Here is a 15,915-nt window from a genome sequence, read left to right on the forward strand (position 1 = left end):
ATGTCACAGTGTCTATTGCTAGGTGGGCATGGAGAGACAAGGTTGAGCAGCATCCACGGAAAAGGGAGATAGACAACACGATGCAAAAATGCAATACGGAGAACCACTAGATGGGCTTCTATGCCTATAGGTCTAATGACTCACTGAATTTGTTACATGCACATATCTTAATAGTGCTTGCACATCTATAAAACAAATGTGAAACAGTAAACAAAATGACATTGAGTGAGGAGGTTTTATAAAATAATAAAAATAGCCAGATTAGGTAGACGTATCTAACCACAAACTCGAGCAGAGTTAACCCCTCTTTGACAGATAATAGAGTAAATAAGCAGATAGTGAGGAGAGAACACAAGAGTTCATGAATACATCTTATTTTTAGTAAGGTACCCTTGTAAGCAAAAGAAGTTCCCATGTGCATCCTCTAGTCCATTGGGCTGTGCTAGTTTTAGAGAATTAAGGGTCATCTTGTCATTTCCTCCTCTTTTTGAAACCTAAGCTAACATTAAGGCAAGGCAAGACTTTGTCTGCTGTTCTTTGGAAGGTTTGTGTGTATGTGTGTGTGTGTGTGTGTGTGTGTGTGTGTGTGTGTGTGTGTGTGTGACAGAGAGAGAGAGAGAGAGAGAGAGAGTGTGTGTGTGTGTGTGTGTGTGTGTGTGTGACAGAGAGAGAGAGAGAGAGAGAGAGAGAGTGTGTGTGTGTGTGTGTGTGTGTGACAGAGAGAGAGAGAGAGAGAGAGAGTGTGTGTGTGTGTGTGTGTGTGTGTGTGACAGAGAGAGAGAGAGAGAGAGAGTGTGTGTGTGTGTGTGTGTGTGTGTGTGACAGAGAGAGAGAGAGAGAGAGAGAGAGTGTGTGTGTGTGTGTGTGTGTGTGTGTGTGTGACAGAGAGAGAGAGAGAGAGAGTGTGTGTGTGTGTGTGTGTGTGTGACAGAGAGAGAGAGAGAGAGAGGGTGTGTATGTGTGTGTGTGTGTGTGTGACAGAGAGAGAGAGAGAGAGAGAGAGAGTGTGTGTGTGTGTGTGTGTGTGTGTGACAGAGAGAGAGAGAGAGTGTGTATGTGTGTGTGTGTGTGTGACAGAGAGAGAGAGAGAGAGAGTGTGTATGTGTGTGTGTGTGTGTGTGTGTGTGTGTGTGACAGAGAGAGGGAGAGAGAGAGAGAGAGAGAGAGTGTGTGTGTGTGTGTGTGTGTGTGTGTGTGTGACAGAGAGAGAGAGAGAGAGAGAGAGAGAGAGAGAGAGAGAGAGAGAGAGAGGGAGAGAGAGTGTGTGTGTATTGGTACTCGTGTTACTTAGTTGGAGGGGAGGAACCCAACTATTCGATACTGTCCAAGAGATAGAAAGGTAGATCAACGGTACAGAGTAGCTATACAATTTACAGCAACAAATGAACATAGAAGCCTTGTCTTTGAGAAGTGTGATGATTTCAGACTTTACTATAAGAATTCATTATTTGGTAAAAAATTGTCGGGAGAACTGGAAAGCAGTGCAGCAGAGACTGGCCACGGACCAATATCACACCATTTACCAAGACCGGGTCAAAATGGATCCATGCCTTGGATACAGAGATCTTACAAGGTAATTAGAAAAGCATGGGACATACAACTTACCAGACTTATGGATAGGGGATAACCGGCTCTCAAGCAAGGCAACACACATACATGTGGACAGGCAGTACTAACACGTATTTAGAAAAAGCTAGTTAGGACAAGGTAGATATATACATGTGGCAGAAAAAAGCAAATACTTCTGGGTGGTTCTTAGTGAGAACTTTTCCAGATAGAGCACTAGGCATCTCTATGTGTGGGACTGGAGCTCTTTCTTTTTATTTTTTCTCTATGTGAATTTCTTTTTTCCCCCAAATTTATTATTTATTGCTTTCAATTTTCGGCAATCACTTCCTTAAGTTTTAAATTTCTCCCCTCCCCCACCCCAAGACAGCATGCAATCTTATGTGGATTCTACACCTGCATCCTTATTAAACACATTTTCACGTAAGTTATGTTGCATAGAATTAAAACAGATGGGAGAAACCATGAGAAAAACAAAACGAAACCAAATATAACAAGAGAAAATACTCTGCTTCCTTCTACATTCTGACTCCTTTCTTTGAATATGGATGGCATTTTGCATGATGAATCCTGTGGAAATATTTTCTGTCCTTGCATTGCTCTGAAGGGCAAAGTCTATCAGAAACAGTCCTTGCACACTGTTGTTGTTACTGTGTATCATGTTCTCCTGGTTCTGAAGCTCATTTCACTCAGCATCAGTCCATATAAATCTTTCCAGGTTTTTCTGAAGTCCAACTTTGTCCAATGTTTGTCATTTTTTATAGCACATGGTATTCCATTACATTCACATACTGCAACATGTTCAGCCATTCCCCAATTGATGGGCATCCCCTCAATTTCAAGTTCTTGGCCACTAAAAAAAAAAAACTGCTATAAATATCTTTATATGTGTGTGTCCTTTTCTCATTTTTATGATCTCTTTGGGATGGAAAATGGAGGAATTTATGACCAAACAAGAGATAGAGATCATGATGAAATTCAAAATGAATAACTTTGATTACATTAAATTGAAAAGTTTTTGTACAAACAAAGCCAATGCAACCAACATTAGGAGGGAAGTAGAAGACTGGGAAAGAATTTTTATAACTAAAGTCTGTGATAAAGGTCTCATTTCTAAAATATATAGAGAACTGAGTCAAATTTATGAGAATACAAGTCATTCCTCAATTGATAAATAGTCAAAGGATATGAACAGGCAGCTCTCAGAGGAAGAAATTAAAGCTATCTATAGTCATGAAAAAATGCTCTAAATCACTATTGATTAGAGAGATGCAAATCAAAACAACTCTGAGGTACCACATCACATCTATCACATTGGCTAACATGCTGGAGAAGATGTGGGAGAGTTAGAACACTGATTCATTGTTGGTGGAACTGTGAGCTGATCCAATCATTCTGGAAAGCAATTTGGAATTATGCCCAAAGGGCCACAAAAGTGTGCATACCCTTTGACCCAGCAGCATTGCTTCTAAGTAAATTTCTTATAGTGAAGGAAATGAGCATGAATTTAACAGATGAAAGAGAAAAGTTTTGGAATATTAATTCAAATAGTTTCAGTGTTTGGTTAATTGGAGCAAGCAGGACGTGGGAATAAATGCCAGTCACATCAACTGTTCCCTGTCTCCTTAAAAAACATTTTTTTAAAAAAGGTAATTGTGGAATACTGGTTGTGAAACCTTTTCCAGGTGAACAGTAATAGCAGACACCTTGCAGGATACTTACTGGAGTGTATTTTTAAGACAAATGTCCACTCTTCTGATTCCCAGCAAAGTCACCAGAATGGAAGTCTACAATTAGGTGTGCCTGGAATACAAACATAGGCCATTTTTTTAAAGAAGGCGGAAGGCTCAAAATCTTGGAGCTAGAAGAAAATGGAGAAGCAACAGAAAGTGCAGTGATGTGCTATTTACTTTGATCATTTCAAGGTACCCACAAACCTTAAGGCCTTGAATGTTGATTTATTCCAGTCCTCAAATTTCTTCCACGGGGTTTTAAGCTTGGCCACATAGAACATTTTTTAAAGTAACATTTTATTTATGTCTTTTGTTTCTTAAAGGCAGATAGGTGGTGCAGAAGACAGAGCACGAGTCAGGAAGACCTGAGTTCAAATCTTACCTCAGATACTTGACACTCACTAGCTGTGCGACCTTGGGCAAGTCACTTAACCCCAACTGCCTCATCCTGGGTCATCTCCAGTCATCCTGATGAATATCTGGTCACTGGATTCAGATGGCTCTGGAGGAGAAGTGAGGCTGGTGACCTGCCCAGCCCTCCCTCACTCAAAACAAAGTCAAGTGCAAGTCATGTCATTATTTCTCTGTTGGCATGGTCTTCTTCGGCAAGGAAGGATGAGCACACATGTTTCTTATGTCATTATAGATATCCCAAGTTTTCCCAGAGAGCCATCCCATATGACAAATGGTATCAGACAACTGATTTTTTTCCCAACACATTGAAAAAGTTCACCTATGTGTACAATGTGTAACACCTGTGGACCTCCCATCTCCAAGAAGAGGCAAATTGTGCACATAGAACTATTTACATGGGGTTTATTGAGTTGTCCAATAGCCAATATTGTATCCCTGATGGCTAGTAAGATGGAAAATATCAGGGGCCAGGAAAGAACTCTAATCACATGTACATGTGTAGGGATAATATGTCACTAGGGCATAGCATGTGGTCAGGGAACATGTGCAAAGAGGCCCACACAGAGGAGCACATAAGTAAGACACAAACACTTTTGCTGGTTAACTCACACCTCCAACGCTGCTGCATCATCAATACCCTCTGGCAATTCCAGAGCACTGCTCTCTGAAGCTCTTACTGCTGGACAATGCATCAGTACTATGTGCTGTATCTCGACACTTAGCCAGGCACTGTGTGGTCTCTGATGGACCTCTTCTTTGGTCTCTGACTACCATATCTGCCGCATTGATGTCTGTCACTGTCAGCTGGGCTCCAACCTCTCGGGGAAACTGGTGTTTTCTGTCCTCAGGGGCCCATGTACACTCATTAGTAGGCCTCTCCTTTGCAAGTGGACATTCAAACCTCTTGTGGTTCCCATAGTCAGTAGCATCCAAACAGAGAGCCAGCATATGCCTTCAGTCTAGGATTAACTCTGTCCTATTAACTGATTCTCTGATTGTATCCCTCAGCCCCTAGGAATCTGAAGGTAGGAAGCCAAGAGCTCTGTGATGCCAGAAGTGATCTCTGCTTTACCATGGCCATCACCTGGAGCCTTGGTTCTCATTCTCTGATGATGAGGTAAAAAGGAGTGCTTGAGGCAGATGGAGCAAGCAGGATGCAGGGTGTGAGACAAGATGCAGGACATGACTGGGCAGAAAAGTGACCCAGCAAGACTGGACATTGACTTCGCTGTGTGCTTTCACAAAGCACTTCCAATTCCAGAAGAGCTTTTCCCTCCCCTCTCCTATTCTCTGTGCTTATCTGTATGATAAAGGCATACAGATAACCCTACCTGATAACCCAGGAATTTTGGAGTCATATTTGCTTCTCCCATTCTCTTGTCCTCTTTCCCCCTCTTCCATAAAGTTGTATTTAAACCAGACACCTAACCCTAAAAATTACCTTTGCCTCCCACGGGAAGCAGGGACCATTCTGCTCCCTTAGGGGAACAAGGCCTGCCACCTAGGCTCTGTTTCTCCCACATGAAAGCAGGCCCGCTTGGGTGCATCATCCAGTAAACGAGGTTCTTTAACTTGGATTCTGTCCCAGTGAATTTTTTTCAAAACAATAGGATCTGCACATCTATGTTCCTCATCATTTCAGCTGTTACCCCAACATTCTTGGTGCACAGTCTGAACTTATCACTACCTTTAATGTCTATCCTGTCAGCAGATTACAAATCTTTGTTTAGCATTCATTCTTGTCGAAACCAAACATCGCTGATCTCTTTACAAAAGAAAGACAGGTTTCTTGGGAGCTGATTTCTACTCCTGAGTGCAGCCTAAAATAAACTGAAATGTGATTGAGAAAAATTCAACCAAATGAACAGTGACAACGTAATAATAAAAAATAGAAAACATAAAACGCAGATAATATTACATTTTAAAACTAAATCAGTATGTCATTTGTGGGGATCACAATGTATACTTCATCTCATCTCTATTTTACTGGAATATCACTGTTCTATACTATTATTTGCAAAAATGAAAAACAAAAACCGGTATATTGCAATGGTTTTCCTGACTGCTAGATCCCCCACTGATGGTACACAAAGAGCTGGGGGTCTACTAAAATCCCCAGATCTTTTTCTTTTGTTTTTCAGCCCAATAGCTGGATGGCTACACCTCTCCTAGTTGTACTTGTAAAATTGACTTTACGTTTATTACAACTAAACGTAATTATTCGTTCATCTTCAGCGTTCTAGTCAGCCAATATTGTTTTGAACCTTGACTGCATAATCTGGTATCATGGCTATCCCTCCTCACCTTAAGGCGTCTTTGGTGTGCCAGTTGTTTTTCCCGAAAGCTTTATGGACAAGAACTGCTTTGTTTTTTTTTGGTTTTTGTTAGACTTTTTGTCATGAAGTACTTACTCCAAGTTTGCCGAATTGAATTTCTTGTTTTCTGAGACTTATCGTTTCCTTTCTCTTACTGCCTCCTAAGCCATTATCAAAGTTTTCCTTAGTTGCCTGTGGAGAAGTGTTCCTTAATAAAGCAACTTTTATTTACATTTCCTAAGAGTTATTTTGTTTTCTACATATACTTCTTTTTCAAGTCCATGAGGGATTGTTCTATTTCAAATAAAATGAAACGAAGTCTTCATAGTCAAAATTGTACTGCATAGACATTGTATAGATAAATCTTACTTAGTAATTGCAAAAATGAATTATATATCAAAATGAGTGAGTAACATTCTCTTAACTGTGCTTCCTCCCTTTCTTGGGTGACTCCCGGCTTGTCCATTTTTCAGACCCAAACCTTCCAATTTTCTTCCCTGAGACTTGGCAGACAGTGTTTGTGAGCACCATTTTTAACAGCTTTCTCTTTTCTACACCCTTTTACCTGCTCTTCAGCCCACCATGCCTGCCAAATTCAAATTCTTTCTTTTCAAACAAAATTAATTTAGTTTGGAGAATTCCAAAAATTATTGACCTATAGAATGTCTTTACCAGACATTGGGAAAAGTTGTCCTATGTTATTTCAATGAATTTCATTGCAAACAGGTTTGGCTACGCAGTTAGGGCTAGTGTCCTCATCTTGGGGATCTTGATACAGCCTAAAATTCATCATAAGGGCAATGCTTAGAGCTGTGCAGTTTGCTTGTATTCCTTTTACAAGGAAAAACAAAAACGAAACAAACAAAGAACCAACTAGAGGTAAGCTGTGAATAATTCCATCTCATTGGTTTGCTTTTTAGAAAACAAGAGGAGTCTACCTCCCCTCCCACTCACCCTCCTCTCCCCAACGGGCACAGTCTCTAACAGCCAGCCAAGGATCTGCTTGGCTTCCCTGCAAATATCTGGCATCATGCCCTGGCAAAAAGCACAGGGGGCCATACCTCAGCACCAAGACGCAGCTCTGGTATGTCTCTGGCAAACTTGAGAGAACTTGCTGATGTCAATGTCAGTTATCCATCTGAGACACAAAGCAGATTTCAACCTGGGCCCTCCCAAAGTCAAGACCAGACAAAGGAGCCACCATGGCCCTTTTCTGGGGGTGGAGGAGGGCCCAGGACAGAATACTTTAAAGTATATTTCAGCAACCTGATAAAATGTTTTACAGTATAACACAACGCAGCAAAGTAATTACAAGGGAGTTAAAATAGATGCACAGTATTTCCAGAAATATTTTATACATGTGTATATATGTGTATGCATATATGTATATGTATGTATGTATGTGTATGTATATGTACAATCTCCATAGATAGATGATAGATCATCCCAGTTGTACATTCTCAATGTCACTTCAGTAGCACCATAGTTTCCAAAGGAGTGTTTTTGTTTTTTCGGTTGGTTGGTTTTTCGTTTGTTTTTTGGGGGAGGGGCGCAGCTGGCCACTTCGAAGGAGGACATCTAAGTCTCAGTTTCTTAGTGACTTCGATGGGAAGAGCAAAGATGACCCCAGAGATGCTACAGCTGAATTAGCATAGAAATCATTACAATCTTTATGTGATGCAGTTGGTGGGAGGGGATTCTTTGTGGATCACTAGATTTTTCTTTTTTGTCAGAGGAAAAACTACAGAAACAAACTTTCCAAAAGACTACTGGAAAGAAAGAAGTGATGAAGAAAGACATGTAGTAGAAGGGTGTGTGTGGAGGCTGCTTTTAAATTCCATTCAACTCAGTAACCGCCGCTGAAGCACCTATCATGTGCCCACCTTCGCACTAGGCACTGTGGATAAAGCGCCAGACGAGCCAGTCTTTGTCCTCCAGGAGGTTACGACGCAAAAACAGTTACAGAAACCCAAAGGTCACGTGAGTGATTCAAACGGGGTTTTGTTTTTTTATGTTCTGGAGGGGTGAGGGGGCATGATTGTGAAGGCTCAAGTAAGGAAGGGACTTTTGTGCAGTTCTTACAATGTTCACTTGACCTGTTGCATAACTGGCATTTTCTAGATCTCACCAGGCTAATGTGCATGCCAAAGCTTTCCTGGAGCACTCACCCAGGAAGTCATAGAACTCTGGAATTTCAGAGCAGAGAGGGACTTGAAAATCACCAAGTGAAATTCAACTCATTTCACAGAAGAAACTAACACAGAGAGAGGTTAAGTCCTGCAATGAGCAGGACATAGGAAAGCTGGGATTGCATGTGTACAAAAAAGAAGAAAAATGTACCCCAGAAAAATTCTGGGGTCACTGCCCACTATCAGTATGGCAAAGACTGACTACCAGGTAAATGATTGCCTTTCTACTCACACATAGGCCTCCCAGGAGTGAAAAATTTCCACTCCCCATATTTTATGAGGCATTTCCATTTTTTTGAATAATTTTAGAATAGGTAGAATTTTAGTCTTCAAAAGCCTTGGAGAAGCCTCATTGATTATATAATCTCTTAGCTGGGCTCCAGGAGACCCAAACATCTTTGTACCAGTTTCTCTGATCACTCAAATTTAAATTTTTCTACTGAGCTGCCAGACCACAGGAGGCAGGGCACTGAATGCCACATTAGTGAGTGGGAGTGAACATTCTAAAAAATAATATGTCATGGAAATACAAAGCAATATTATATTTCCCTATCCTAAGACAAAATGCTACATTTTGTCTTTAACCTTATCCCCTACCTCAAAACTATGTCTCTCTATTTCTCCCTCTGTTACTGTCTCTGTAACACTCCGTGTCTAAATTTCTTATGAGCGTGTGCACGTGCGCACACACACACACGCCTTCAGTATTTTAACCATCTCACTGAGATATTGGTCTGCTGAGCATTTCCTGAGTACCTACGGTGAGCAGTTCCCCATTTTGTACACATAGGACAAGTTACAATGGCTCTACAGGTACAGAATCACAGGGCAACCGAACTTTAGAGTTAAATGGACATCGGCCACCATTTGGTCCAACCAGTAGTCAGTCAGTCAAAAAACACTTATTAAGAACCTACTACATGCTAGGCACCATACTAAGAGGTGGGGATACAAAAAAGACAAAATTACCCTCCCTACCCTCAAGGAAGAGCCTTTTAAAAAAATCTATTCATCCCTACTGAGAAGAGCCATGCCTACAATTTTTAACAAAGAGTAAGAGCTCTTCATTTTTCACAGTCTTCTTATTTTTTTTTCATTCTTTTGGTTTTGTTTGAAAATTTCTTGATTCCTCATAAAGTCATCAGCTTCCATTTGCTCCATTCTAATTTTGAAGGAATTCTTTTCTTCAGTGAGCTTTTGGACCTCCTTTTCCATCTGGCCAATTTTGTTTTTGAAGGCATTCTTCTCCTCATTAAATTTTTGGACCTCTTTTGCCATTTGAGTTAGTCTATGTTTTAAGGTGTTATTTTTTTCCTTACTTTTGGGGTCTCCTTTAGCAATCTGTTAACTCATTTTTCTTAATTTTCTTGCATCACTCTCATTTTTCTTCCCAATTTTTCCTCTATTTCTCATACTTGACTTTCAAAATCCTTTTTGAGCTCTTCCATGGCCTACAACCAATTCATATTTTTCTTGGAGACTTTTGATTTAGGAGCATTGATTTTGTCTTCTTCTGGTTGTATGTTTTGATTTTCTTTGTCATGAAAGTAACATTCTATAGTCTGAGAGTTTTTTTTTTCTGCTGTTTGCTCATTTCCCCAACCTATTACTTGACTTTTTGACTGTTTGTTAAGGTAGGACTCTGCTTCCAGTATAGAGAGTACAATGTCCCAAGTTACAGCAATTTTGTGCAGCTCTTTTCAGAGATACTTCTAGGGACCTGTAAATTTTAATTTCTTCCAAGGTGGTATGATCAAGGCAGAGGTACTTGCTCCTTTCCTGGCTGTGCTCTTGTCTGTGAGTAATCACAAGCACTCTTTTTTGCCTTGGAACTGTGAGGATGATCCCCTCTCCATTGCCACCACAAACTCGGCCACATCAATGTTACTCCTTGCCCCAGGACTGCCACCCAGATACAAAGCCAGGAAAATCAAGAGAATTCTGTGTCAGTGCCAGCAAAGAGGTGTCTGTAATTACCCTCTGATGGGCCACTCAGTCCCCTCACTGTTTATGGGCCAATATTTCCGAAAGCAGCCAGCACTTCTCCCACCACCACCCCAAGGTGGAGGCCATACTACGTTCCTCTCTCACCCAGGTCCAACACATCTTTCTTACTGACCTTCTTGGTTATCCTTGGCATTTGGGAGCTGAGAAGTCTGGAAATCACCACAGCTGCTCCAGGTTCCCTGCGACCAGGTACGTGCTGGTACATTTTACTCTGGATCACCCTCCTCCCCTCCTCTCCCAGCCTGATGCAACAGACCTTTCCTGTCGATCTTCCAGGCTGTCTTGAGCTGAAAATGTGTTTCACTCTGTCATTTTGTTGCTTCTGCTGCTCTAGAATTTGTTTAGAGTCATTTTTTACAGGTATTTGGGGGGGATGGGGAAGAGCTCAAGCAAGTCCTTGATTTTACTTCCAATTTTATTTTTTAATGATGCTGAATGACTCAAAAGTAAAACTGATTCAGTGGCCCCTTAGAGTTCTCATTCTCCAGTGTACAAATGTGATGCTTCAAAATTTTATAATCACTTTTAAAAACTAGAATTGTTCCAAAGGGCTACAAAGCTGTGCATATTCTTTGATCCAGCAGTACCACTATCAGGTATGTATCCCAAAGACATCAAAGAAAAGGGAAAATGAACTATGTGTCTAAAAATATTTATAGGAGCTCTTTTTTGTAGTGGCAAATGACTAGAAACCAAGGAGAACCTATCCATTGGGGAATGGTGGAACAAGTTGTGGCATACAATTGTAATGGAATAATATCATGCTAGAAGAAATGATGAGCATGATGCTTTAAAAAAAAAACCTGGAAAGACATATATGAACTAATACAAAGTGAAGGGAGCAGAACCAGGAGAACATTCTATGTAGTAACAGCAATGGTGTATGATGATCAACTGGGAATGACTTAGCTAGTCTTAGCAATAATATGATCCAAGATAATTCTGAAGGACCTATCATGAAAAATGCCATCCACTTTCAGAGAGAGAACTGATGGAGTCCGAATACCCATGGAAGCATCCTTTATTTTTTTTACTTCATTATTTTTGAGCTTTTTCTTTGGTTTGTTGTTGGGTTTTTTCTGCACTTTGTTTTTTTAATTTTACAGCAGGGCTACTATGGAGATTTTTGCATGACTGCACATTAACAGTTTCAATAAAATTGCTTGCCTTATCAAGCAGGGAGGAGGGGAAGGATGAAGGGAAAGAATATGGAACTCAATTTTCTTTTAAATGAATGCTAACATTTTTGTTTATTTGTAATTGAGAAAAAATAAAGTAAGAGGAAGGAAAGAGATTAAAACAAACAAACCAAAAACCAAACCTAGATTTGTTTCAGATGTGCCCATCCAACCTTGAACCATTCCTTATCCAATGTGCTAATGTCTCTAAACCTCCATGCCCTTTAAGACCTTAAACAGGCAAGCTATTCATTCAATGCAAGAGCAAGGCTTAGAGTGGACAGGGATCTTAAGCTCAAAGTAACTTCCCAGCTCTGGCCCCTTGCAAAACACCTTCCCTCTCTATACCTTACTTTCTTAATTTGTAGAATCAGTGGTGAGGACTATCAGGTCTCTAAATTCTAGGCTGAGAAGGAAAAAGCTGCAGGCATGGAGGAAAAGGTATGTGAGAGAGCAGGGCACATGACCATAGGTTTGCTTGGGAGGACTGGTGAGGGGTAGCCTATCCAAAGCACAGGTCAGCAGTCCTTCCCTCCAAAAGCTGTTCCTTTAGCTTTCTCAGCAGTTAAAAAACATTGTTTTCATTTTTAAATTAATTTATCACCCTCTATGTCCCCTTTCCCCATCAGCATCACTCCATCCCCTAAGAAAATAAAAAGTTAAACACCCCCATTCTGCATTTGGCAGAGGAAGGCTTATGACTCAACAGGAAACCAGGACTAAACAGGTCTGTGGTGGAGGAAGGCAGTCGTGGGTGTTAATGGATGGTGTTCCTGTAAAGAAAGTAAAAGTGTGCTGGATCTGGTCCCCTAGCACATATAATGAGAAGCCCTTTCCAAGGTGCTCCCATGAAATGGCCTTTCCATGCCTGGACTTCTTAATTGGTCTTCATACGGAGGAACTGCTGAGGCATTTGGAATCCTTGGGCTTTCCATGAAGCTTCTCATTTGGGTGCATTATTAATAAGCTGTTTCATAGCACAAACATCATCCTTTGAAGGTCTGAACACAAGAGCTATGGGAGGTGACCTCAGAGGCCCTATGTATTCATTTATTCAACCAATAAGTATTTATTAAGCACTTACTGTGTGCTAAGCACTATACTAAGAACTGGAACAGGAAAAAAAAATAAAACTTCTTGCCCTCAGGGAGCTTCTATTCCTCTGGGGTAAAACAATGCATGAATAGGCTAATAGAAGGAATATACAGTAGAACCTCAGTTTATGAATTTAATTCATTCTGAGATTCTGTTCCTCATCATTAGATTTTTTTCTATTTGTTCATATTGCAAAGTGAATTTTCCCACAGGAAATGATGTAAAATGAGATGATCCATAACATAATGCCCAAAATAAATGAAAATAATTATTTATAATTTTAAGTAAGTTATTTTTGTCCCTAATGCATGTGAAGTACAATAGCAATGATTAGTATACAGCATAAACCAAAAATAAAATAAATGAACCTGCACTTTACTTGGAGAAGAGCTGTGGCTGGTGTGACAGAGATGGAGGAGGGGAGGAAGTAACTTGCTTGGAAGGAGAATCTCCTTCTATGAGGTCACTGGAGATCTCAGCGTCTGGAGGGTTCTCTCTTACGCTGCTTTCGCTAAAACTAAAACTAACATTACTGTCTTCACTTTGTTTTTCTTTTTTAGAATCACTTTCATGTTTTGACTCACTGAATGTTTTTTTTCCTTTACATTTGCTTCTAGGAAGACTAGAAATCTATCTAACAACTCTTGTTTTGGAGTTTTTAAATTATTAATTTATTTGTTTTCAGTTTTCAACAATCACTTCCATAACTTTCAGATTTTCTCCCTCTCCCTCCCCGAGATGGCATGCAATCTTACATGGGTTGGAAAAAAAGCCATTGCCCTACTGGAGCATCATCCCTCCACAAGCCATTCAAGTCCAAACATGATGTTTGTGCTGTGAATTTTTGTTCATCCTGCAAGACAAATTTTGCCAAAAACTTTTCCTTATCCAGCAAAGGATACATAAACTAGGTTACTCTTAAATTGAAGTTCTACTGTACAAAGAAAACAGCAAACAATATAGGAGAGAGGAGCCTTAAAATCAACAGAATCAGTAAAGTCCTATAAGAGATGATTCATGAGCTGAGACTTGTTGAAAGAAGCTGAGGATTCTAAGAGGTGAAAGGGAGAGGGGAGAGGGTTCCAGGCATGGGGACAATCTATGCACATGAATGGAAATGGTAGCCTGAATGTTGAAGATGGAGAAGACAAGCAGCCAGTTTGGTTAGATTGTCCAGTGAGCGATGGAGAGTGACATGACATAAGTAGGCAAATAGAGACCTTTACACAACAAATGGAGGAGCTTGAGTTTTCTCCTCATAGCAACATGAAGGTAACGAAATCAGGGAACCATAATGATGAGGTCAGGGAATCATAATGTTGAGATTTAGGGTGCTCAGGGCCCCAAAATACCAACATACTGGGTCCTACTGAAGGAATTCAACTCAAGATTTCTTTCAGCCAAAGTAAAACAAAGTTTATTAAATATTCACCATACTGGGTTGACTCTTAAGAAGGCTAACCAACCATTTGTAATGCTTGCATTAACAAGCAGGTCAGATAGGATCTCAACTAGATGGAGTCAGGGCTGTATTGAATCTGAGAGCCTTCGTGGAGGTGAGATGGAACTTATATACAGAAGACTGTGGGAGGGATCTAGGGGTGGTCTAGTCTTCATGAGACTGGGGTAATTAGTGATGTAATCAAGGGTGGGAAACCGTTGGAGGCAATTGGGAGGTATGATTGGGTGGGAAGCAGGTGAGGTAACAGATAATAGAGAGCTAGGCTAGGTTAAGGGTAACAGATTTAAGTATGAAAAGTCAGATTAAGTGGGGAAGCTCAAGAAGAGTTAAAGGAGGTTCCCACAGTCTGTACCCCACCAGAGGGAGCCTTTGAAGCTTATGAACAGAGGAGCAACATGGGCACATGTGAGGAATGTCCATTGGCCAGCTGTGTGGTGGAGGATGAATCAGACCAGGGAGAGACTTGAGGCAGGAAGACCAATGCAAGCAAATCTAATAGCTCAGGAGAATCAAGATAGGAGACTGAACCACAGTCTGGTTACACAAGAGTGGAGAAAAGGATGGATATGTAGGAAGTGTCATGTAGACAGAGCTAAGTAAACATGGCAAAGCTTAGTGACTGTGGCTGGGGAGAAAGGGATTGTGATAGTGAAGGACAATGAAGAGGCAAAGATGACTCCAAGCCGGGGTGACTTGAATAGTAACAGATTATATTTGTGGTTGTGTTTGTCCTTCATTCTCAAAGAGGACCATGACATCAAGATGATGACATGACTTGCACTTGACTTTGATTTGAGTGAGGGAGAGTTGTGTAGGTTACCAACCTCACTTTGTCCTCCTGAGCCATCTGGGTCCAGTGTCCAGATATTCATCAGGGCAACTGGAGATGGCCCAGGATGCCATGTGAGACCCTGGCCCTTTCAGGCTTAGGTCTTATCTCAATCTTACTTTGAGTGAGATACACCCATTCAATGAATAGGCTCCTTTAAGTTACTCAAGAGATGATCCCTTTAATCAAAAAAAAAAAAAATTCAAACCGGGAAGGGAAGAACCTCAGGGTTCCTGGGTAAAAGAGAAAGGAGCCAGGGTCCCTCACTGCATCCTGGGTCATCTTCAGTCATCCTGATGAATATCAGGCCCCTGGACCCAGATAGCTATGGAGAAGAAAGCAAGGTCGGTGACCTTGGACAGCCCTCCCTCACTCAAATCAAAGTGGAAGTCATGTCATCATCTTGAGCTCATGGTCCTCTTCAAGAATGAAGGACAAACATGACCTATGAGTAAGTAGCAGCTTCTCTCCTCTCCTGTCCTGTCCTCTATTCTCTTGTCCTCTCCTCTCCTGTCCTGTCCTCTCCTCTCTTCTTCTCTCCTTTTCTCTCTCTTCTGGGATGCATGACCCACAGGAAGGTACACTTCCATTGCCAAAACAGATTGCATTTAAGGTGTTTCAAAGCACATCATTATTATTGTGAACTCATTTGATCCTCACAACAAGCCTAGAGGATGGGAGCTACTGTGGTCCACCATTTTACAGTTAAAAAAACTGAGATAACCCCAAATGGGGTCACAACTAGACACAACTGGAAATGACTCAACTGCAACAAGAACAAGAACAGGGATATGAATGAAAAAAGAGAAAAAACAAAACCCAAGCTTTTCAAGGAGCGCACATGCTAATGAGTGAAACAGAGCCTTTACAGAAGAAATTTAAGGAGAATACACAGAAAGAGATGAGATGCAGTTAAATATAAAGTAGATTGGGAAGGAGAACACTCACTGGTAGAGGATCAGGAAGGACTTCATGAAGAAGATGGTGCTTGAGTAATGGCATGAAGAAAAAGGGAGAGGAGAGAGAGAGAGAGAGAGAGAGAGAGAGAGAGAGAGAGAGAGAGAGAGAGAGAGAGAGAGAGAGAGAGAAAGAGAGAGAGAGAAAGAGAGAGAGAGAGAGAGCATGTT

General features: G+C 40.9%; 1 long non-coding RNA gene across 1 annotated transcript in view; it reads right to left on the bottom strand.

Annotated features, from left to right (window-relative positions):
• Nucleotides 1-674: 674 nt before the first annotated feature.
• Nucleotides 675-15,915, bottom strand: part of LOC140510336 (uncharacterized) — a 35,998-nt gene continuing 20,757 nt past the window's right edge. The window contains exons 2-3 of the long non-coding RNA XR_011969199.1: nucleotides 3,289-3,369; nucleotides 675-2,419 (exon numbers count right to left, since the gene is read on the bottom strand). This is a non-coding gene — a long non-coding RNA (uncharacterized lncRNA). The remainder of the gene's footprint in view (nucleotides 2,420-3,288; nucleotides 3,370-15,915) is intronic.

This window comes from Notamacropus eugenii, chromosome 6, assembly GCF_028372415.1.
Source record: "Notamacropus eugenii isolate mMacEug1 chromosome 6, mMacEug1.pri_v2, whole genome shotgun sequence".
In the NCBI taxonomy this organism is placed as follows: domain Eukaryota; kingdom Metazoa; phylum Chordata; class Mammalia; order Diprotodontia; family Macropodidae; genus Notamacropus; species Notamacropus eugenii.